The 23971-nt window shown below is 38.7% G+C and overlaps 1 protein-coding gene across 1 annotated transcript in view; it reads left to right on the forward strand.

Annotated features, from left to right (window-relative positions):
• Positions 1-18549, forward strand: part of ODR4 (odr-4 GPCR localization factor homolog) — a 109119-nt gene extending 90570 nt beyond the window's left edge. Inside the window, exon 16 of the transcript XR_011560914.1 lies at positions 1213-18549. The gene's annotated coding sequence lies outside the window, so the exon portion shown is untranslated. The remainder of the gene's footprint in view (positions 1-1212) is intronic.
• The last annotated feature ends 5422 nt before the right edge of the window (positions 18550-23971 follow it).

The raw sequence follows: 23971 nt of genomic DNA on the forward strand, positions 1-23971 counted from the left end.
ATGCTCAGTATCACTAAACATCAAGGAAACACATAAAATCATGATGAGATATCAGACATGCTTATTAGGTTGGCTATTATTTAAAAAAAAAATAACAAGTGTAATTGAGCGTGTAGAGAGATTGGAATCCTTGTATCCTGTCGGTGGGAATGTTGAATGGTGCAGCCACTATGAAAGAAGTATGGAGGTTCCTTAAAATATTAAAAGCTGAAATATCCGATGATTCAGCAATCCTACTTCTGGGTATTTAGCTAAAAGAGTTGAAGTCCAAATGTTGAAGAACTATTTGTACTCCCATGTTCATTGCAGCATTATTCATAATAGCTGAGATGTGGAAACAGCTTAAATGGCTATCGATGGATGAACAGATAAAGAAAATGTGCTATACATGTACAATAATATATTATTCAGCCTTACAAAAAGAAAGAAATCCTGTCATATATGACAACATAGAGGATATTATGCTAAGTGATATTTTCTAGTCACAGAAGGACAAATACTTCATAATTCACTTACACAAGACATCAAAATAGTCAAACACATAGAAGCAGAGAGTAGAACAGTGACTGTCAGAGGGTGGGGGAAGGAGGAAATAGGGAGTTGCTATTCAAAGGGTGTAAAATTTCAGATAACTGAGTTCTATAGATCTGCTATACAACATTGTATCTATAGTTTAATGTATTGCACACTTAAAATTTTGTTAAGAGGATAGATTTTATGTTAAATGCTCTTACAATAATAATAATTGCAATGTCAGCAAATCAAATGATAAGACATGATCACTTGAGAAGCATTTTTTCTCCTAAAACCTTTGTATTCCTTGGTCCTCCAAGGAATTAAAAATAAAAATTAGGAACATAGAAGAGCAAAATTGATGAAAAACTTTCTTACTGTCATTTCTCATCTGTTGTTCTGGCTTCATTTTGTTTGTTTGCTTGTTTGGGGAAAAAATCTTAAATTAATTCTCTTAGCACCAATAAAACCAATTTTTGAATTTTTTTAAAGAGCAACTTGGAATGGGCCATTTGTTTGTGGCCTGTTTCTGAAATAGGTCATGTTACTTTTAATGGCCAGCTTACCTGCCTCCTGCAAAACCTGTATGCAGGTCAAGAACAGTTAGAACAGGACATGGAACAATGGACTGGTTCCAAATTGGGAAAAGAGTATGGCAAGGCTATATATTGTCACCCTGCTTATTTAACTTACATGCAGAGTACATCATGTGAAATGTTGGGCTGGATGAAGCACAAGCTGGAATCAAGATTGCCGGGAGAAATATCAATAACCTTAGATATGCAGATGACACCACCCTTATGCCAGAAAGCTAAGAGAAACTAAAAAGCCTCTTGATGAAAGTGAAGATCACGGCATCCAGTCCCATCACTTCATGGTGAGTAGATGGGGAAACAGTGGAAACAGTGACGGACTTTATTTTCTTTATTCTTTATTTCTCCCAAATCACGGCAGATGGTGACTGCAGCCATGAATTAAAAGACTCTTGCTCCTTGGAAGAAAACCTATGACCAACCTAGACAGCATATTAAAAAGCAGAGACGTTACTTTGCAGGCAAAGGTCCGTTTGGTCAAAGCTATGGTTTTTCCAGTAGTCATGTATGGATGTGACAGTTGGACCATAAAGAAGGCTGAGTGCCAAAAAATTGATGCTTTTGAACTGTGGTGTTGGAGAAGACTCTTGAGAGTCCCTTGGACTGCAAGTCAAATCAGTCAGTCCTAAAAGAAATCAATCCTGAATACTGGAATGACTGATGCTGAGGCAGAAGCTCTAATACTTTGGCCACCTGATGCGAAGAGCTGATTTATTGGAAAAGCCAATAAACTTATGGCTACCCTGATGCTGGGAAAGATTGAAGGCAAGAGAAGAAGGGGATGACAGAGGACGACATGGTTGGATGGCATCACTGACTCAATGGACATGAGTTTGAGCAAGCTCCAGAAGGTGGTGATGGACAGGGAAGCCTGGTGTGCTGCAGTCCATGGGGTCACAAAGAGTCAGACACTACTGAGTGACCGAACAACATTTTTAGTGGCAACTGGAAAATGTTTATTTTATCTGATATTAAATAACATTCGAAATAATATTTTGTAAAATTTTTCTAATACGTCTTTTTTGGTGGTTCTGAATCATGGTCATACGTCAAAATTGTCCTTGGAGACTTTGGAAATACACATTTCTGGCCCCTGGTGATTATAAGTCAGTGAGTTCTGGGTCAGTCCTACATTTAAAAAAAAATTTCCCTGATGTTTCTAATATCCTTCCAAATTTAAGAGTCACTATTCTAATATTTGACAGAGGCAATTTTTATATCCCTTCATCCCAAGTATTAGTGAAATAGAAAGTTTGTTTAACTGGTCAACAGAGATGTTAAAGCAGAAACCCAATGACTGTCTCTTGCCTTGTGGCCACCCAGACTATATGGAATGTATATTTCCTGCATTATTTTAGTCAGCATGTATCGAAATGAATTTTATTTCCAAAATCTCTTGCCAGAGGGGTTCTAATTTTTTTTAAGTTTTTTTTCCTTATTTTATCAGTTTGATATAATATTAGGCTGTCATTCTAATCACCTGAATCTACACCTCAGTTCTTCTAATGATGCCCTCTGCTTAACTCCTTGGACCATATTGCAATTTTTACTGAGAGATTATAGCTTTATGGTATCAGTAAACCAATCATTTTCATGTTCAAACATAGGGGACTTCTAAAAAGTTATCTCTTTTTGAAGTGTTGCTTTTGGTCAGAGGATGTGGTCTATATGACAAAATTTGGAACGTATTGAGACCAAGACTTCATTTATGACCTAGTAAACTTTTTCCTATCCTTGAAATAACTGTTTTCTGTAAATGTTGTGTGCTACATTCTCTATATGACCTGGTTTGCTAGTTATTCATATTTCTCATATACTTATTACTTTTGTTAGTTTGATCTGTTATTATCACAATTATGATTATGAATGTAACATCTTATCTTTACACTTTTGTCAATATTATTCTGAGGCTTTAGTTTTTAGGTGTAGCTAGATTTTAAATTGTTAAAGCTTCCCATCTAATTATTGTTAATCATATGTATTTACCATCTATACATATAACAATTCTTTTCTGTCTTGGGCTTTCCCAGTGGCTCAGATGGTAAAAAGTCTGCTTGCGATGCAGGAGACCTGGGTTCAATCCTTGGGTCAGGAAGATCCCCTGGAGAAGGAAATGGCAACCCACTGTAATATTTTTCCTAGAAAAATCACACGGATGGAGGAGCCTGGTGGGCTATAGTTCATGGGGTCACAAAGAGTCAGACACAACTGAGTGACTAACACTTTCACTTTCTGTCGTAATGCCTGTTGGTAGTTTTCATCTGCGACGTCTTTTTTTATATTTTTACTTTTAATATCTTTGTTTCATGCTTGACTCTTTTAAGTAGCACAGAGGTATATACTGTCTTATATCCAGTTTACTAATGTCTCTTTTTTAATTAGAGAATTTAGCCCATGTACAGTTGTTGTGATTATTGATATATTTAATGCTAATCTTTTTTGTGCTTTCCATGCATTCTGCTTTTTAATAACATTTTCATGACTGTATTTTTACCCTTTTCACTTATTGCCAAATCTTTAAGTTGATTATACTTTCTTTAATCCCTTGTATTCCCTAGTCCTAGTGGTAAAGAATCTGCCTGCCAATGTAGGAGATGCAGGAGACATGGGTTTGATCCCAGGGTCAGGAAGATACCCTGCAGTAGGAAATGGCAACCCACTCCAGTATTCTTGCCTAGAAAACTCCATGGACAAGAGGAGTTGGTGGGCCACAGTCCATGGGGTTGCAGAGTCAGACACGACTGAGCATGTGTGCACATTTAATCCCTTATAATTGTTTCCTCTAATTTGAAAGGCATATATAAGGTACTCACTCTAAAAAATATCTTCTACTGAAATATATTTGAAAGGTGCACATACCATAAGCTCTAAATTTTCACATTTAACTACCAGTCTCTCTCCACTTTTCCTTTTCCAAAAGTAACCATTATCCTAATGCCATATATTTTATATTTATAACACATAAATATATTATGTATAAAATATATGCATACATAAATGGCTCTTAAGCATAAGAAAGGGGATTCCCAGATGGCTAGTGGGTTACAAATCCACCTGCAATGCAGGAGACACAGGAGATGTGGGTTCAATTCCTGGGGTGGGAAGGCATGCCCTGAAGGAGGGCATGGCAAACCACTCCAGTATTCTTGCCTGGAGATTCCCATGGTCAGAGGAGCCTAGCGGGCTGCAGTCCATAGTGTTACAAAGAGTCGGACATGACTGAAGCGACTTAGCACATATGCACTCAAGCATAAGAAAATGTGTTCAACTTTATGCATAATATGAGAAATAAGAAATATGAAAAATTAAAATTCCACTAGGATACCATTTCTCACTTAACAGATGAGGAAAATTTTTAAAGCTCAGCAACATATTTTGTTGGCAAGATGTGAGTAACTGGCTCTTTTATATGTTGTGCTGTGCTTAGTCGCTCAGTCATGTCTGGCTCTTTGAGACACCATGGACTGTAGCCCTATAGGCTCCTTTGTCCATGGGGATTCTCTAGGCAAGAATATTGGAATGGGTTGCCATACCTTTCTCCAGGGGGTCTTTCCAACCCAGGGATCAAACCTAGGTCTCCTGCACTGCAGGTGGATTCTCTACCATCTTAGCCACCAGGGAAGCCCTGAAATGTAAACTGTTACAAAACTTATGGAGGGGTATTTGATAATACCTAATAAAACTTCATATGCTCTTACCTTTGACTTAATAATTCCATTTCTAGGCATTTATTCTGAAAATTTACCTCCAGCTATAAGAAAATTAATATGAACAAAATTATTCAACAATATTAATTACACAATATTGGAAACAAAATAAGTGTTCATCTATAGGAGATTGTTTAAATAAAAAGTAGTACATCCATACCATGAAGTACTTTGGAAGTTTAAAAGAGAAAGATCTCTAAGGTTGATATGGAGTGATTTTTAGGATATATTACTTAGTGAGAAAAGCAGAATAAAAATTGTAAGCAGTCCATAATATGCTATCTTTTGTGCAAGAAAGGAGATATAAGAAAATAGACATGGATTTATTTATTTTTCCAAAAAATTGGAAATTTTTTTTTCCTTCTGTACAAGAAGGAAAAGCCAAGAAAGCAATAAGGTTGGATATCTACTGGACTGATCAGGAATGAAGGATTGGGGATGAGAGAGTGACTCCTCTCCAAGTATAAATTTTCATACAGTTTTGACTCTCATAATCACACTAATATTTTACATACTCAAACGGAAACCACAAAGAAAAGGAAAACCAGTCAGAATGAGGGGAATCTAAAATGGAATACAAACAGAAAAAGTGAAATTAAGTTGTTTCAGATGAAAAATTGAACCACACTGAAGGTGAGGGGCAACGAGGCCAAGTAACTTTTTGACACAGTATTTTGAAAACTTAACCTTAGAATAAATGCCAAAAGAACTGTACACAAATACTGAACTCTATTCAGTAGGATTGTTATTTTGCAGTGTTGTTGGTTGTCAATTTGTTACTATGTTATGCTAACAGAAGCTTCTCACAGCTGTGGACAGTAGTGTAGTATGTAGTGGGGGAAGTGATGTTGGATTGGGATTTAAGGTATCAGTGTGAATCCATGGTTTGTTCTATATTAAATTATCTATCATCTATCTATATCTATCTGTCTATTGTCTTTCTGCCTACCTAGCAGTGTGCTTGTATATATACAAACACACAGATATACATTTTCTAGCTCTGTTCTATTCAATTATCTATCTATATCCGCTGGATCATGGAAAAAGCAAGAGAGTTCCAGGAAAGCATCTATTTCTGCTTTATTGACTATGCCAAAGCCTTTGACTGTGTGGATCACAGTAAACTGTGGAAAATTCTGAAAGAGATGGGAATACCAGACCACCTGATCTGCCTCTTGAGAAATTTGTATGCAGGTCAGGAAACAACAGTTAGAACTGGACATGGAACAACAGACTGGTTCCAAATAGGAAAAGGAGTTCATCAAGGCTGTATATTGTCACCCTGCTTATTTAACTTATATGCAGAGTACATCATGAGAAACGCTGGACTGGAAGAAACACAAGCTGGAATCAAGATTGCCGGGAGAAATATCAATAACCTCAGATATGCAGATGACACCACCCTTATGGCAGAAAGTGAAGAGGAACTCAAAAGCCTCTTGATGAAAGGGAAAGTGGAGAGTGAAAAAGTTGGCTTAAAGCTCAGCATTCAGAAAACGAAAATCATGGCATCTGGTCCCATCACTTCATGGCAAATAGATGGGGAAACTGTGGAAACAGTGTCAGACTTTATTTTTCTGGGCTCCAAAATCACTGCAGATGGTGACTGCAGCCATGAAATTAAAAGGCGCTTACTCCTTGGAAGGAAAGTTATGACCAACCTAGATAGCATATTGAAAAGCAGAGACATTACTTTGCCAACAAAGGTTCATCTAGTCAAGGCTATGGTTTTTCCTGTGGTCATGTATGGATGTGAGAGTTGGACTGTGAAGAAGGCTGAGCACCGAAGAATTGATGCTTTTGAACTGTGGTGTTGGAGAAGACTCTTGAGAGTCCCTTGGACTGCAAGGAGATCCAACCAGTCCATTCTGAAGGAGATCAGCCCTGGGATTTCTTTGGAAGGAATGATGCTAAAGCTGAAACTCCAATACTTTGGCCACCTCATGTGAAGAGTTGACTCATTGGAGAAGACTCTGATGCTGGGAGGGATTGGGGGCAAGAGGAGACGGGGACGACAGAGGATGAGATGGCTGGATGGCATCACTGACTCCATGGACGTGAGTCTGGGTGAACTCCGGGAGTTGGTGATGGACAGGGAGGCCTGGCGTGCTGCGATTCATGGGATCGCAGAGTCGGACACGACACAGCGACTGATCTGATCTGATCTGATCATCTATCTATAATCTGTCTATCTCTCTTTCATCTTTCTGCCTACCTAGTAGTGTGCATGTGTATATACAAGTACACATATATATGTTTTCTAGCTCTGTGTACTGAGGGCATAGAATCAACACTCCTGTATCCATGAGGACTATGCAAATCCAGGTTTCTAAATAACACTGTGACTAAAAGGAACCAGAGCTCCTTGGGAAAGAAAGAAAAGCTGGATCAGAGAAACCCACAGAGTGAGCCTGGGATATCGTCTTATGCCAATAATTAATGAATGTTCAAAACTCAGGGAAGAAATGTACAACATGAGAGTTGCAAGTTAAGTTTTATTTGAGGCAAATGAAACTGCAGCCCAGGAGACAGCACCTCAGATAGCTCTGAGAAACTGCTCCAAAGTGGCAGGTGGGAAGGTCAGTATATATGTGGTTTTGGTGAAGGCGGAATATGTGCAGTCAAGCACATAATTTTCCAGAAGGTTTCTGCTATTCTGGTGAAGCTTTCTACTAGTCATGAGGAGCAGTTGTCACCATGAAGGATTTTAGTGCTTTTCTAGATAGTAGTACATACAAGAATTGGGCTTATAAAATTGGCTCTTGAAAATAACTGAAGATCTCTCCTCCCAGTTTTCCCCTGAGCACAGAGTGCCTAGTTCATGCTCTCCACCCTGAACTCCTTTCAGGGGGTTTTAAAGGTCAGCAGCTGCAATAGCATATGATTTAATCCTTGAAGAGATAGATAGCAAGTGCCCAGAGCAAGTGCCAATTTCTAGTTGACAGAATTTAACTTCAGGAGGTGCTAGAAGTCAAAAATAATTTTTAAAGAGTTTCAAATAAAATTACTTTTATTTGGAAAAATCATAACAAATTTGGCTTAGAAGTGTTTAAAATAATAATTTTATCTTGCTGCTGCTGCTAAGTCACTTCAGTCGTGTCCGACTCTGTGTGACCCCATAGACAGCAGCCCATCAGGCTCCCCCGTCCCTGGGATTCTCCAGGCAAGAACACTGGAGTGGGTTGCCATTTCCTCCTCCAAAGCGTGAAAGTGAAAAGTGAAAGTGAAGTCGCTCAGTCGTGTCCGACTCTTGGCGACCCCATGGACTACAGCCCACCAGGCTCCTCCATCCATGGGATTTTCCAGGCAAAAGTACTGGAGTGGGGTGCCATTGCCTTCTCCGAATTTTATCTTATGTGAGCCTAAATAATTATGTGAGCCTAAATAATGATAGTTCTTTGAACTGATACCTCAACAAATAGCCAACTTACAAGGCTGCTGCTGCTGCTGCTAATTCGCTTCAGTCATGTCCAACTCTGTGTGACCTCATAGACAGCAGCCCATCAGGCTCCTCTGTCCATGAAATTCTCCAGACAAGAATATTGGAGTGGGTTGCTATTTCCTTCTCTTACAGGGCTAGAGTTTACTTATCCTAGGAAGGAAAACAATGCAATTCCTTTTTAGAAGTCACTGAGGACAGCCTAGTGCTCAGGGGTGTAGACTGTAGCAAGGCTGCCTGCGTTCACCACTTGTGTGGCCTTAGTCAAATGGCTATAGTTGTGTTAATCCATTTACCTGAGTAAATCCAGGTAAACACATTTACATTTGCTAAGTGGGCAATAAACCTTAGGCGTTGCTATTTCGTCTTAGATTTATGCATTGTGTTATTTAAGGGAACTACCTTTTCTGTGAAGGTGCAGATTCTTTTCCACCGTGAGCGTCTCTTATTACCCTCTGAGTTGTGGTTGCCAGTTCAGCATCTGGAGTTGCCATTTAAGCACAGCTGCTTAGAATTTTGTGACTTCTAATTCAAGAAATGGTCTTAAAGATTGAAATATAAATGGTTCATGATTCTTAGGAATTCTTTTCTCATATTTTGTTTACATTTGATTTCATTCATATAGTTTTATTTAAAAATATATTTACTTTTATGCCTGTTGTAGTTATTGTTTTAATTTTACTGAGTGTTTCTTCTCGCAACAATTTAAATACTTCACTCCACTTTCTTCTTGTTTGCATTGTCTTTGAGAAGTTGGATGTAAATCTCACCCTTGCTCCTCTATATGTAGATTTTCCCCCCTCTGGCTTCTTTCAGGATTTTTTCTTTAGCTTTGATTTTCTACAGTTTATATACAATATGACCTGGGGTAGCTTTTGGGGCACTTGTTCTGCATTTGTCCCAGTATTTGGGGATAATCTGTTTTGTCTTTTTTGCTTTCTCTCCCACTCTCTTTTCTCTTTGCTTTTCAGTTTTGAACGTTTCTTTTGACACAGTCTTAATATCCTGAGGATGTTGAATATCAGATTCTTTCCTCATCCGTTTCCCATCTACTAATGAGACTATCACAGGCATTGTTCATTTCTGTTACAGTGTTTTTGATCTCTAGCATATCTTTCTGATTCTTTCTTAGGACTTCCCTCTCTCTACAGACACCATTCATTTATTCTTTTTTCATATATATTTTATTTAATGTTTAATCTACTACATCTATTTTTCTGATATATATGAAAATAAATATATAACTATGAAAAAAGTCTCCACCCACATATTACCTGATAGCCACAGCACACTTTGGGGAACACTGATCTGACTTCATCCTTTTATAGCTGAAGAAACTTGATCCAGCCAGGCAAGAAATTTGCATAAGGGCAAATCAAAAGTGACGGAAATGGGATGAGAAGTCTGGTTCCAGCTTTTCATCTGCTCTTTTAAAAAAATTCCCCAAAGCAATGTGGTGTAGTGGCAGTGTCCCCTACCAGCTGTGTATCCTTGGACAAGCTACTTAATATCGCTGTGCCTCTGTGTTCCCATCTGTAACTGGGATAGTGATTGTATTCATTCATAGAATTGTTTTGAACATTAAATGAATTAATCTTTTTGAACCATTAGGGCACTGCCTGGTACATAGTAAGCATTATATATATTTGTTAATACACAAGATAGGACTTGTAGTCATCTATCCATTCATTCTTGAAAATTATCTAATTTTTTATTAGAGGCTTTAGTGTAACAATCAGTTGTTTTAAATTTACATTTTGAATCTGGTTCCAACGCTTGCACTGTCTCTTTAAACTGTGTTTTTTGCCCTTTAGTATCACTTATAATTTTTTGCTGAAAGCCAGACATGATGTACTGGGTGAAAGGAACTCCCAGAAATAGGCCTTTAATAATGTGCTGATAAGATATAGGGAAGCAGAAGTGTTCTATAGTTCTATGATAAGGCGTTAGCCTTTTAGTGAGCCTGTGTCTGAACTGTGACCTTCACAAGTTCTTCTCAGTCCTCCCCTCCCACATTTTAGGTGGGGCAGATGATCCGAGTGGCTGGAATTGCATACTTTCCTTGTCTCTCATGGAAGGCTATAGGGGGTCAGTTCAGTTCAATCGCTCAGTTGTGTCTGACTCTTGGTGACCCCATGGACAGCAGCACACCAGCCTTCCCTGTCCATCACCAACTCGTGGAGTTTGCTCAGACTCATGTCCATCAAATCGGTGATGCCATCCAACCATCTTATCCTCTGATGTCCACTTCTCCTCCTGCCTTCAATCTTTCCCAGCATCAAGGTCTTTTCAAATGCGTCAGTTCTTCACATCAGGTGGCCAAAGTATTGACGTTTCAGCTTCAGCATCAGTCCTTCCAATGAATATTCAGGACTGATTTCCTTTAGGATTGACTGATTTGATCCCCTTGTAGTTCCAGGGACTCTCAAGAGTCTTCTCCAACACCACAGTTCAAAAGCATCAATTCTTTGGCACTCAGCTTTCTTTATAGTCCAACTCACATCCATACACGACTACTGGAAAAACTACAACTTTGACTAGGTAGACCTTTGTCGGCAAAGTAAAGGCTCTGCTTTTTAATATGCTCTCTAGGTTGGTCATAACTTTTCTTCCAAGGAACAAGCATCTTTTAATTTCATGGCTGCAGTCACCATCTGTAGTGATTTGGTAATCCAAGAAAATAAAGTCTGACACTGTTTCCATTGTTTCTCCATCTATGTGCCATGAAGTGATGGGACTGGATGCCATGATCTTAGTTTTTTGAATGTTGAGTTTTAAGCCAGCTTTTTCACTCTCCTCTCTTACTTTCGTCAAGAAAACTGAAACGGGTCAGTTAGGCTGTGATAAAACCCAAATGGGTTAGGTGCTGGTAAAATACTTTCTCTTGAGCACAGGCCTTGTTAAAAAACAAAATGCTCTGCATATCCCCAAATAGTTAGTTTTTTCCTTTCCTTGTCAAAAGCCTAAGGAGATTTTTTGTTTGATATTTACTATGAGAACTTGGTTGAGTTCCAGAGGTAAAACTCCCCAAAGTTTTTTTTCTTTTTTTTCTTTTAGGGTGGGTCTTTCAATGCAGTGATTCAAAATTCATTATATAATAATTGAGAATTTGTAGACAGAGAATGATGAGGGTTTTGAAGGTATCTTGATGAGTCACTGTTTGATAAGAGAATAATTTCCCTGGTTCAGTGATCCAATGGCCTGAAGTTTTTAACTCTCAGACTTGTCTACATTATTGTTGTTCAGTCTGCTAAGTCATGTCTGACTCTTTGCAACCCCTTGGGCTCTAGCTCTCCAGACCCCTCTGTCCATGGGATTTCCCAGGCAAGAATACTGGAGTAGGCTACCGTTTTCTTCTTTATGTCTACATTGAGCCTTCAGCAGCTTATCTATTGCAGTTCAGATTTTTCTACCCTGCTACTAGTTCTGAAAGTTTCTGCTGTTGGGTTTCTGCTCTGATAAGTTGTGATTCTTTCTGCCTGTTTCTCCAGGGTGAGGGAAAATGGTTTGTCTGAGACCTCACTTCTCTGAGAGATCTAAGAAGAGTTGTTGATATTTCAGTTTGTTCAGATCTTTACTTGTTAGGACAGAGTGGCAACTTTCAAGCTTCTTACAAACTGGACCAGAAACCACAAGTTCCCTTGGTTTATTTCTTATCTTTGGGAATATTAGTTTTGAAAGGTTAGTAAATTAACTTGAACATATTTAGCGATAATTTTTCTATTTATAAAATACTGTCAGGTCTGCAGAATGTTGTTTTGTTTCCTATTGCTGCTGTAACAAATTATCTCAAACTTCCTGGCTTAAACCAATTGAAATTTATTCTCTTATGGATGTGGAGACCAGAAGTATGAAATGAGTCTTATGGGGCTAAAATCAAGGCGTCAGTGGAGTTGGTTTCTTCAGAAGGCCAGGGAAGAATACATTCTTTGCCTCTTCCAGTTTCTAGAGGCTGATGATATTCATTTTGGCCACATCACTCCGATCTCGGCTGCAGTGATCACATGGTCTTCTTCCTTTCTGTAGTCATGTCTTCCACTACCTTTCTCTTAAAAGGATACTTGCAGTTGTACATAGGGCCTGTGTGGATAATTTAGGAAAATCTCTCTATCTCAGAATTCTTAATCATATCTGCAAAATTCTTTTTGCCATATAAGGTAACTTTCACAGGTTACAGGGTTTAGAACCTGGATATCTGGGCATCATTATTCATTCTACCACCAATGTGTTTAGAAAAGTATCATTTCCTCTTCTGATTATTAAATGTACCTTGAAAAATCTTTATGAATTGATAGCACTAGGTTTCATTGCAGGAGAGAATAAATAATAAGTGCTGCATAGGTAGTAGAAGGAAATGCTTTGTCATTTCTCGACTGACCAAGACAGTGATTTAAGATCTCAATTTTAATAACAAGAGCAAAATAAATGGATATGCACAGATTTTTTTCCCATAGATTTTTATAGGTGTTTGGTTAAGATAAATTTGTATTTCCATAGCTGATTTTTAAAAAATGGTGGAGAGCTCCTATACATACAACCAGAATGTAACGTGTTGACTGAAAAAAAAATGCATGACCTAAAAGTTGAGAGTTATATTTCATTTGGAGGACATTCTTAGGACTTCAAGTCCAGGAAACAACTTCTCAGATAACACTGAGAAAACTGTTCTCAAGAGGAGGGGAAGCCCTAATATATAGGAGTTTTTGCAAAGTTGGAACAAAAGGTTACTGTTAACAAAGGAAAACTGGATATCTCAAGTTAAGGCATTTAGTGCTTTTCTATGTAGGGGGAGATGCAAGATTCTGGGCTCCCTGAAATCATTCCTTTGCTATTCATCTTCACTGTCTGGGACCAGTATCCTGTGCTTTCTCATCCCGAGCTTCCTCGGACTGTGCCATTGTGAGCAACTACCCTCTGATGACTGCTTGATGGCAGGCGATCCTTCCCTCCATTCCGGGTTCCCTCAAGGTTCACCCTCGGGGTGGCCAAAATCATCGATGGCTGCCACATCCTTTTTTTACTGATGTGGCAGGCATTATTTTATTTCCATGTGTGCTATTTTCAACAAGAGCATTGCCCCTCTTCCCTTCCATATATGCCCCGCAGGACCGTGTTGCCACTTAAATTTTGATTTAAATATTTCGTTCAAATAAAGTGTTTTAGGACAGAATATGTGAAAAGAGCATGCAATGTAATTTTCCCAGGATCTTAATTCCCTTCGGAATAACTTTAGCGCTCTAACTCTAGGTCTGGTCAAAGAATCAGAAATACAAAGCTGGAAATGATGAGAGGGTAGTGGCATAAAAGCATAACACTTCAAAGTATTTAAGAAAAAAATATCTTTTAGTGGGTATTTATGGAGTTTCAGGATAATCACTGAGAAGCAACATTTGAGATGTCTGACAAAACAATGAAAATAACTTCAAACTTTATGAATAGTTGAAAGTTAGGTTTAAATGAAAGCTTGTCTGAACTTCAAAATAGTGAATTTGGCGTGAGAAGTCTATAATTATTGTCATCAGATGCGAGGTCCCCCAGCCACCATCACGTTAAATTAAACCCTCTGAATGCTGTGTTTATCTTTCTGGTTCTTTATGTGGTGGAGAAAGGAGAGTTCAGAGATAGTTATGGTAAAGCCTGATCGCTCCCCTTCATTGTACACATTTTTGTTTTAGTGAGCAGGGCCAAGGTAAACATTCAAAATGTAAATTCTCCTATAGGGGAAGGAATTTTCAAGTGAACCAGTATTTTCAAAGGGCATTTTTTGACGTGAGAGCCCAGACCATAAAGAAAGCAGTGGTAAGTACCAGGTTGGAAAACAAAAATCACCATGAAAACAGCAATGCAAATATATAGATATAAACACTGGACAACATTGCTGACCTGGGAAAAGCTGCAGTTTTAAAAATACCTTGCTTGATATATTACCCGTATGACAATTTTAAAAAGCAAGATAAAAACATATCCAGAACACATTACCGTACAGTCATATGGTATGAAGTTAGTCTACTCCAGTGATGTCATTGCTGGTTTCAGACCATTCTAGGAAAAGCCTCTGTGGATAGATAGAGGTACATTGTGCCTTCTGGTTTTATGGTGTTGGAATTCAGACTACATAAATTATAATTTGTTTATGTCTGCTCTTTGTGTTAAATTAAAAGAAGGTGGATTGACTAGACAATGAGTATTTTGCTTGAATTAGTCTGCTAAAAGAAGCTAGTGTTTATAATGTCATGAATCACACTAAAAACTTCCCTTTATAAAAGAAAAAATGCAAAGCAACGGTAGATTACAGATTGAGTGAAAATAGAATGATTAAGAGGTTGGGCTTCAGAGGCAGACAAGACACATGCTTACATTCTGGCCGTGTCACTTACTGTAGTGTAATTTTAGGCAAATTGCTTAGATTCTTCATACCCTGTATTTTCTCATTTGAGTAATAATAATAACAGCAACAGCAATAACAATATATTGCAGCACCAACTTCAACAGTGTTTTGCAAAAAGTAAAAGTATTGATGCATATGAACCCCATGATTGCTCAATGAATAGCCTTTGGTACGATTATTGTTGCTGAGTGAACTTCATGGTCCAGACTCCACAGACTCTAGTCAGCGCCCTATTCCCAGCAAAGGCGGAGAGGAATGTCAGAATGTGGAAGATGCCATCAGCCTCAAAAGCTTAGTAAATCTCTTTGTGATCTTATCTTTGAGAACATCTTCCATAACTTTGTCCAAATGTAAGTTAATACCATTTGCATTTCCTGTATACTGGGAAATGCTTTATAAATTTATGTTTTAATTTAAAACATTTCCTTTTATCTGACGTTCCAGCCACTATAAATTTAAAGCATGTCTACTTGCCCTAGGATTTTATGATTTAGGAAGTATGAGTGTCATTTCCATTAACTATTCACAACTGAAAAAATACAAGCCTGTTTGAACTTTTACTGTGTTGAAGACAATGGCACCCCACTCCAGTACTCTTGCCTGGAAAATCCCATGGACGGAGGAGCCTGGTAGGCTGCAGTCCATGGGGTCACTGAGGGTCGGACACGACTGAGCGACTTCACTTTCACTTTTCACTTTCATGCATTGGAGGAGGAAATGGCAACCCACTCCAGTGTGGTTGCCTGGAGAATCCCAGGGACAGGGGAGCCTGGTGGGCTGCCATCTATGGGGTCGCACAGAGTCGGACACGACTGAAGCGACTTAGCAGCAGGTTCTGTAATAAGCATTTTACGTACTTTTTGTCATTTAGTCTTCAAAATAGTCTTATGAGGTAGGCAATATTATTCTTTAAAGAAAGTGTTTAAATATATGGTGCTTCTAGGCACCAGTATTCTTGATATTTTTTAGTTAGTATTCCGATGGTAGCCTTTTATCTACTATAGTTTTTTTACAGTTAAGCATTTAGAGCTATAATTAAAAGCTGTGTGTTGAATTGGTTGTTGACACAAGCTGTGAATTATGAAAGACATTGGTTCCAGTCCTGACTCTAAACTCGTGTTCATGTTGGATAAACTGCTTAACCTTGTTGTTGAGTCGCTGAGCTGTGTCTGACTCTTCGTGATGCCAGGCTCCTCTGTCCTCCACTCTGTCCTGGAGTTTGCTCAAATTCATGCCCATTGAGTCAGTGATGCTATCTAACCATCTCATCCTCTGCTGTGCCTTCTCCTATTGCCTTCAGTCTTTCCCAGCATCAGGATCTTTTCCAGTGAGTTGGGTCTTCATATCAGGTGGCCAAAGTATTGGAGCTTCAGCTTCTGCAACAGTCCTTCCAATGAATATTCTTGGTTGATTTCTCTTAGAATTGATGGCTTAACTTTGGGGAGCAGTTATTCTCTTATTAAATGGGGCTAATGTTAACTACTTCAAAGATTTATTTCAAGGATTAAATGACTCAGTTAATATAGTGAATATAAGGTGTTGATGATAGAACCTGGTGCATAATAAGCACTCATCTAATGGTGGTCATTATTTTTGATAAACATGCAGTGAGTTACTGATGGACTTCCCTGGTGGCTCAGATGGTAAAGCATCTGTCTACAATGTGAGAGACCTGGGTTTAATCCCTGGGTTGGGAAGATTCCCTGGAGAAGGAAATGGCAACCCACTCCAGTACTCTTGCCTTGAAAATCCCATGGACGGAGGAGCTTGGTGCAGGCTACTGATAGATAAAACACATATGCACAGTTAGAGACAATAGGAAATTCTAAGCTAAAAATAATGTGCTTTACAGTTTTTGGATTTATAATTTAATGAGGAAGTAACATCTATGTATTAAAGAAGTACTTTAAAAAAATACAAGCAAGGGCTTTATAAGGTTGTAGTAGATAGTGATAAATTCTGAGTGTTGGGGTATAGCTCAAATGAGAGGAGGCAGAGAAAACAGCACTTAACTGGGTTTTGAAAAATAAAACTATGTTACTATTTGGAGAAGGGAGAAAAGAGCTTTCCTGATGCAGGGAATAGCATGAGTAAAAGCCCTGAACTATTGAGTACAGTACTCAAGGAATAGTAGCTATTATGATGTGTGATATGATTGGAGAATGGAGATTGTGGAGACATCAATTTAGAAATAAGACTGAAAGACAGATATAGCCCAGATTGTTAAATGCCTTGCTAAGAACTTTTAATCTTACTGTTTAGAAGACTCTGATTAGAAATGTGGAAAAATACATTTGGAAAGGTATATAGGATATACCTCGAGGATATAATTTTTTGGATTAAGAATAGGGTGTGGGAGGGTCAGTGATTCTGGAAAACACTTCTACAAGTGCTTTGACAGAACCTGTTTTATTAACTCACATAAACCCCACCTGCTGGGGCTTTGCTTGATTGGCAGTCTGGTAATCCTCTTGTGAGAATTAACTGACAGCTTTATCTATAAATAACATTCATTTTCAAGTGTGAGATACAAAGGTGTCGTTTTGGTGATGAGAGATTGTCTAGCCTACCACCTTTTTAAATCCAGAGGTAGTCCCTAAATCCAGAGTGTTTTTTTAAGTCCAGTTTGTCAAGCTTTTGCATTCTTGTCACATTTCTAAGATCTTAAGGCATAGTTCATGAAGAAAATGACTTTTCTTGGAGGAAATATGAACCTGTATTAGGATTCAGGCTGTTACTTGTATTATTATTAGTCTAATGCTTAATAGTGATTCAATAGGTAACACTGAATCACTTTTTTCTTCCAGTTTTATTGGGATTTAATTGACATACAGCACTGTATAAGTTTAAGTTGTGCAGCATAATGATCTGACTTACATACATCATGAAATTATTGCAACAGTAAGTTTGGTGAACATCCATCATCTCAGATAGATAAAAAATAAAGGAAAAGAAAAATAATTTTGTGATGTGAACTCTTAGGATTTACTCTTTTAACAGCTTTCATAACAGCATTCAGTAGTGTTAATTATATTAATCATGTTGTGCATTACATACCTAGTATTTATTTATCTTATAACTGGAAGTCTGTACCTTTTGATCATCTTCATCCAATCTACACCTCCACTCCCCACCTGCACTACAAATCTAATCTCTTTTTTCTTGAGTTTGTTTATTTTTGAAGTATAATTAACCAAACTGTGTTACCAACATAGTTGAAGAAGGAAATGGTAACCCACTCTTGCCTGGAAAATCCCACGGACAGAAGAGCCTGGTGGGTTACAGTTCATGGGATCACAGAATCGGACATGACTGAGTGACTGTGCACACATGTCACCAACATAGTGATCTGATATTTCTATACATTTCAAAATGATCACTGCAATAAGTATAGTTATGTGGTCATGTATGGATGTGAGAGTTGGACCGTGAAGAAAGCTGAGCACCGAAGAATTGATGCTTTTGAACTGTGGTGTTGGAGAAGACTCCTGAGAGTCCCCTGGACTACAAGGAGATCCAACCAGTCTGTTCTAAAGGAGATCAACCCTGGGTGTTCTTTGGAAGGAATGATGCTAAAGCTGAAACTCCAGGACTTTGGCCACCTCATGCGAAGAGTTGACTCATTGGAAAAGACCCTAATGCTGGGAGGGATTGGGGCAGGAGGAGAAGGGGACGACAGAGAATGAGATGGCTGGATGGCATCACTGACTCGATGGACGTGAGTTTGAGTGAACTCCGGGAGTTGGTGATGGACAGGGAGGCCTGGCGCGCTGCGATTCATGGGGTCACAAAGAGTCGGACACGACTGAGCGACTGAACTGAACTGAACTGATGCATGTCATCATACTAAGATATGACATTATTATTACATTGAATAAATTTTAATAATTTATAAAACATTTTCACTGACATGGTTTCATTTTGATTTTCACAGTTACTCAAGTGGAGGCAAAGTTGTTACATTTAATAGGTGAAGAAACAGACTGAGAGAGGTTGAGTAACTTGCTCAAGATCCCAGAGCCAGTAAGAGTTGGAACCGGGGCTTGGACTTTAACTCGACTCCAGATGGGCCTTTTTATTCCTATTACACATCTCTACTTTCTCTAGTCATATTTCCACATCTGATACTTAATATTCATCCATGTGTAGTCTCCAATAAGTAAACTATAAATATTCTACTTTTTCACCTTAAAAATTCTTGATGTATCTTTCAGTACAGTAAATGTGCTATTAAAATGTGATCAACACCTTAGGAAGAAATCTGTGTGTTAATTCATCATATTGATAGCATTAAGGTTGTTGATTCCTTTTTTTAAAAACCTTTTTATTTTGTATTGGGGTATAGCCGATTAACAAACAATGCTGTGACAGTTTGAGGTGAACAGTAAAGGGGCTCAGTCATACGTATACATGTATCCATTCTCCCCCAAACTCCCGTCCCATCCAGGCTGCCACATGACATCGAGCAGGGTTCCATGTGCTATACAGTAGGTCCTTGCTGGTTATCCATGTCCTTCCCAAACTCCTTAACTATCCCTTCAGCCCATCCTTCCTCGTGGTGAGGGTTGTTGATTTTTGTTTGATTTCTTTCATTCTTTTTTTCTTTCTGTTTTTTTTCATGTAGCTGTGTGACTGTGTTAAGCTTAACTGAGTTATGGTAGATTTTGGCTTTAATTTTAGACAACACCTATTTTGGCTTTATTTTCAAAACTGATGCATTTTATCATGGCAGTTACATCTTATCAACACTGAAAACTAACACAAATGAAATATGGAACTGAGGTTGAGCAGGAGGCGCAGGAAGCAATCAGGCAGCCAAACACCTGTTTCCATCCGGGGTCTGTTCCGCCTTTCCTTTTTTAAAGACAGATATTTTGAATATCATCCTTCGGGACAGTAGATTTAAAAAATTGATTCTCTACCTAAAGTATATTGTCCTTTAAATGGGGAAAATGGCAGAGACTAAAAGAGAACCCTGCTTAGGACATCGTGACTTCCCCTTTTGGAAGGAGCAGCACTGCCCGCTTGCGGCTGTCATCTTTGTCCTAGTCCAGCTGCTAGTTAGTTGTTCAAGGAATCTGACACTATTTCCCCTTGTTTAAGTTTGTCTTACTACTACTTCTTGGGGTCTCTCCTGAAGGAGAATCATGAAAAAGGGTCATGAAAGGGAAGAATTTAGGCAGAAAGGATCTCAGAATGTCTCTGTATGTTAAAGAGCTATCATACTCACTGAGAGAAACACACGGTTCACCGGATAAGGAGTAGATTGGTAGCAATATTGATTGGTATCAGCATTTTCTTGGAAAGATCTTTTATGATGCAAATAAGCGTATAACCTGAAAAAGGACGTCACCAGAAAAGGACCAACTGATAACTGCTTACTCAGACGTACAGGGGAAAAAAATGACATTATCACTTAACTTGTCTCACTCTGTGGCACTCATTTTTCAGTTTGGAAGGATTTGAGTTAGAGTTTAAAAGAGTAGATATTCCTTATTTGGCAGTATGTTACTTTAGTTAAGAGTTCCTTTCTTCCTCCCCCCCGCCCCACCTTTATTTTTTATTTACATTTATTTAGTTTTTAAGAAACATTTCAAGATATGAAGTGAATAAGATATTTAGCAACACAATAAGGGCCTTTCCTAATTCTGGCTGAGAAGAGGTGAAACAACCTGTTCAATATTTAGCAAGAGAAGTTAGCATTTCAGTATCTTTAGGTGCGGAACGTTTTATCTCAAAAAAAAAAAAAAAAAAAAAAAAAAGATGAGAATTTATTTGTAGTAAAGCTGTCAATCTTAAAATTCTTTAAAACAAAGTCAGTCGTCACACTACCCTTTATTTGCTTCAGTTAATTTGTAAACTCCGATGAAAATTTCCCTCCTTCTCGGATACTCTCTATATCGTAGCTTTGGTCACCAAAGCCAAGTCCCACATAAAATTCCCAAGTTGCCCAGAGTTTTGTGTTCAGCCTCTGCTCTGTTGCCCTTTCCATGTTTGGCTTCTTTGCTTTAACTGCTCTTGCCTTGTTCCCACTTGGAGAGCGCACACTGGCCATTCTTCTTGCCGGGCTGTCTGCTGTGTGTGCCGTTCCTCCAGCCTCCTGGGCACTCAGCGCTCCCTGCAGCTTCTCCTCTTCCCTCATTATTTACTGCTTCCCCTTTGACAGTAAGTATTCTGCTGGATTAATCTAGTCTAAAGAGTTTGTAATTTATAGTGTCATATTTCTCCAGATAATGTTGTATTTTGATGTTTCAAAATGAAGCTACCAGAGAAACTCCCAGAAACATCATATTGTAAGCAGGAAAAAATGTATTAGTGGCAGGAATCCTCAGCTGAAGCCAGGCCACTTTGAGAGGGAATTTGGAGGCCGTTGGTTAGCCTCATATTCAGGTTTTCTAGCCTGCATCATCTGGGGTGGAATTTTGATGCTCTGTTTCTGGTTTTTAACTCCACACTCAATGAGACAATCATGTGAAATTATGACCAAAGGAAATTCTAGCCACTGCCTTTGCAAGCCAACAGACTGTTTATCAAGGAGTAAAGAGCATCTTTTTCAGATCTGCCTTGAGTTTTGTTGTAGGGCAAAGTCTCTGCTGTTTTATTTAATAACACAGGCTATTTCCATACTTATAAACGTGGATAGAGGATTTAAGTTTAAGGTTTTAAATTCCATGTTTCCAAGATTAATATTGAAAGGATTTAAAAATGGCAAGTCTTTTCAGGATGTACAGTCAAATAAGTAAATTATACATACCTCCTGGGAGAAACTTCAAAAATTTTCCAGTTTTAAAAAATATAAATTTCAATATATATATATATATATTTTTTATATATTATATATATATTATATATATATAATATATAAATATTTTATATATTACATATATATTATATATAATATATAAATATTATATATATATATAATATATAAATATTTTATATATATATACTTTCTCTATTAGCATATTGCATTCCCAGGGAGAGTATGTCTGATTATTTCTTATTACTGAATTGAAAATGCTTATGAAACCTATAAGTACACAGTACTGTAAATATCTGTGTTAATTAAATAGTCTCCCACTGGTTTTCTTGTGTGTGTAAGTTAACCACTCATGAAAACTACATTGGCTTTACGAAGTCACGGGTAAAAGTGGGTTTGAAAGTGGTAAGTCAACAGTTGAGGGGTAGCTACTTTCAGCTTTACTGCTGCTGCTGCTGCTAAGTCGCTTCAGTCGTGTCCAACTGTGTGATCCCACAGACGGCAGCCCATCAGGCTCCCTCGTCCCTGGGATTCTCCAGGCAAGAACACTGGAGTGGGTTGCCATTTCCTTCTCCAGTGCATGAAAGTGAAAAGTGAAAGTGAAGCCACTCAGTCATGTCCGACTCTTAGCAGCCTCAAGGATTGCAGCCCACCAGGCTCCTCCATCAGCTTCACAGTTCAATTCAGTTCAGTTCAGTCACTCAGTCCTGTCCGACTCTTTGTGACCCCATGAATTGCAGCACACCAGGCCTCCCTGTCCATCACAGACTCCCAGAGTTCACTCAGACTCACGCCCATTGAGTCAGTGATGCCATCCAGCCATCTCATCCTCTGTCGTCCCCTTCTCCTCCTGCCCCCAACCCCTCCCAGCATTGAGTCTTTTCCAATGAGTCAACTCTTCGCATGAGGTGGCCAAAGTACTGGAGTTTCAGCTTTAGCATCATTCCTTCCAAAGAAATCCCAGGGCTGATCTCCTTCAGAATGGACTGGTTGGATGTCCTTGCAGTCCAAGGGACTCTCAAGAGTCTTCTCCAACACCACAGTTCAAAAGCATCAATTCTTCGGCACTCAGCTTTCTTCACAGTCCAACTCACATCCATACATGACCACAGGAAAAACCATAGCCTTGACTAGACGAACCTTTGTTGGCAAAGGAATGTCTCTGCTTTTCAATATGCTATCTAGGTTGGTCATAACTTTCCTTCCAAGGAGTAAGCGTCTTTTAATTTCATGGCTGCAATCACCATCTGCAGTGATTTTGGAGCCCCCAAAAATAAAGTCTGACACTATTTCCACTGTTTCTCCATCTGTTTCCCATGAAGTGATGGGACCAGATGCCATGATCTTAGTTTTCTGAATGTTGAGCTTGAAGCCAACTTTTTCACTGTCCACTTTCCCTTTCATCAAGAGGCTTTTGAGTTCCTCTTCACTTTCTGCCATAAGGGTGGTGTCATCTGTTCTCCCGGCAATCTTGATTTTAGCTTATGCTTCTTCCAGCCCAGCGTTTCTCATGATGTACTCTGCATATAAGTTAAATAAGCAGGGTGACAATATACAGCCTTGATGTACTCCTTTTCCTATTTGGAATCAGTCTGTTGTTCCATGTCCAGTTCTAACTGTTGCTTCCTGACCTGCATATAGGTTTCTCAAGAGGCAGGTCAGGTGATCTGGTATTCCCATCTCTTTCAGAATTTTCTACAGTTTATTGTGATCCACACAGTCAAAGGCTTTGGCATAGTCAATAAAGCAGAAATAGATGTTTTTCTGGAACTCTCTTGCTTTTTCTATGATCCAGCAGATGTTGGCAATTTGATCTCTGGTTCCTCTGCCTTTTCTAAAACCAGCTTGAACATCAGGAAGTTCATGGTTCACATATTGCTGAAGCCTGGCTTGGAGAATTTTGAGCATTACTTTACTAGCGTGTGAGATGAGTGCAATTGTGTGGTAGTTTGAGCATTCTTTGGCATTGCCTTTCTTTGGGATTGGAATGAAAACTGACCTTTTCCAGTCCTGTGGCCACTGCTGAGTTTTCCAGATTTGCTGGCATATTGAGTGCAGCACTTTCACAGCATCATCTTTCAGGGTTTGAAATAGCTCAACTGGAATTCCATCACCTCCACTAGCTTTGTTCGTAGTGATGCTTTCTAAGGCCCACTTCACATTCCAGGATGTCTGGCTCTAGGTGAGTGATCACACCATTGTGATTATCTTGGTCATGAAGATCTTTTTTGTACAGCTACACAGCTTGACAGTCTTAGCTAAAAAAAAAAAAAAAAAAAATTCACCCTTCTTGCAGTTCACGATGTCTGTCACGTGAGGGCAGCATAATCACATATGTACAGGTCAGCTGTCAGGTTTGCCCTTAAGGAACTGATGACAAAGCAAACCATACTGCCTAAGAACATGAAGATGAGGTCAATTATATATATATATATATATCAGTATTTGGTTCAGCTGTAAAGAATCCACCTACAACGTAGGAGACCTGGGTTGGATCCGTGGATTGGGAAGATCCCCTGGAGAAGGGAAAGGCTACCCGCTTCAGTATTCTGGCCTGGAGAATTCCAGACT

This window comes from Bos indicus, chromosome 16 (assembly GCF_029378745.1).
Source record: "Bos indicus isolate NIAB-ARS_2022 breed Sahiwal x Tharparkar chromosome 16, NIAB-ARS_B.indTharparkar_mat_pri_1.0, whole genome shotgun sequence".
NCBI lineage: Eukaryota > Metazoa > Chordata > Mammalia > Artiodactyla > Bovidae > Bos > Bos indicus.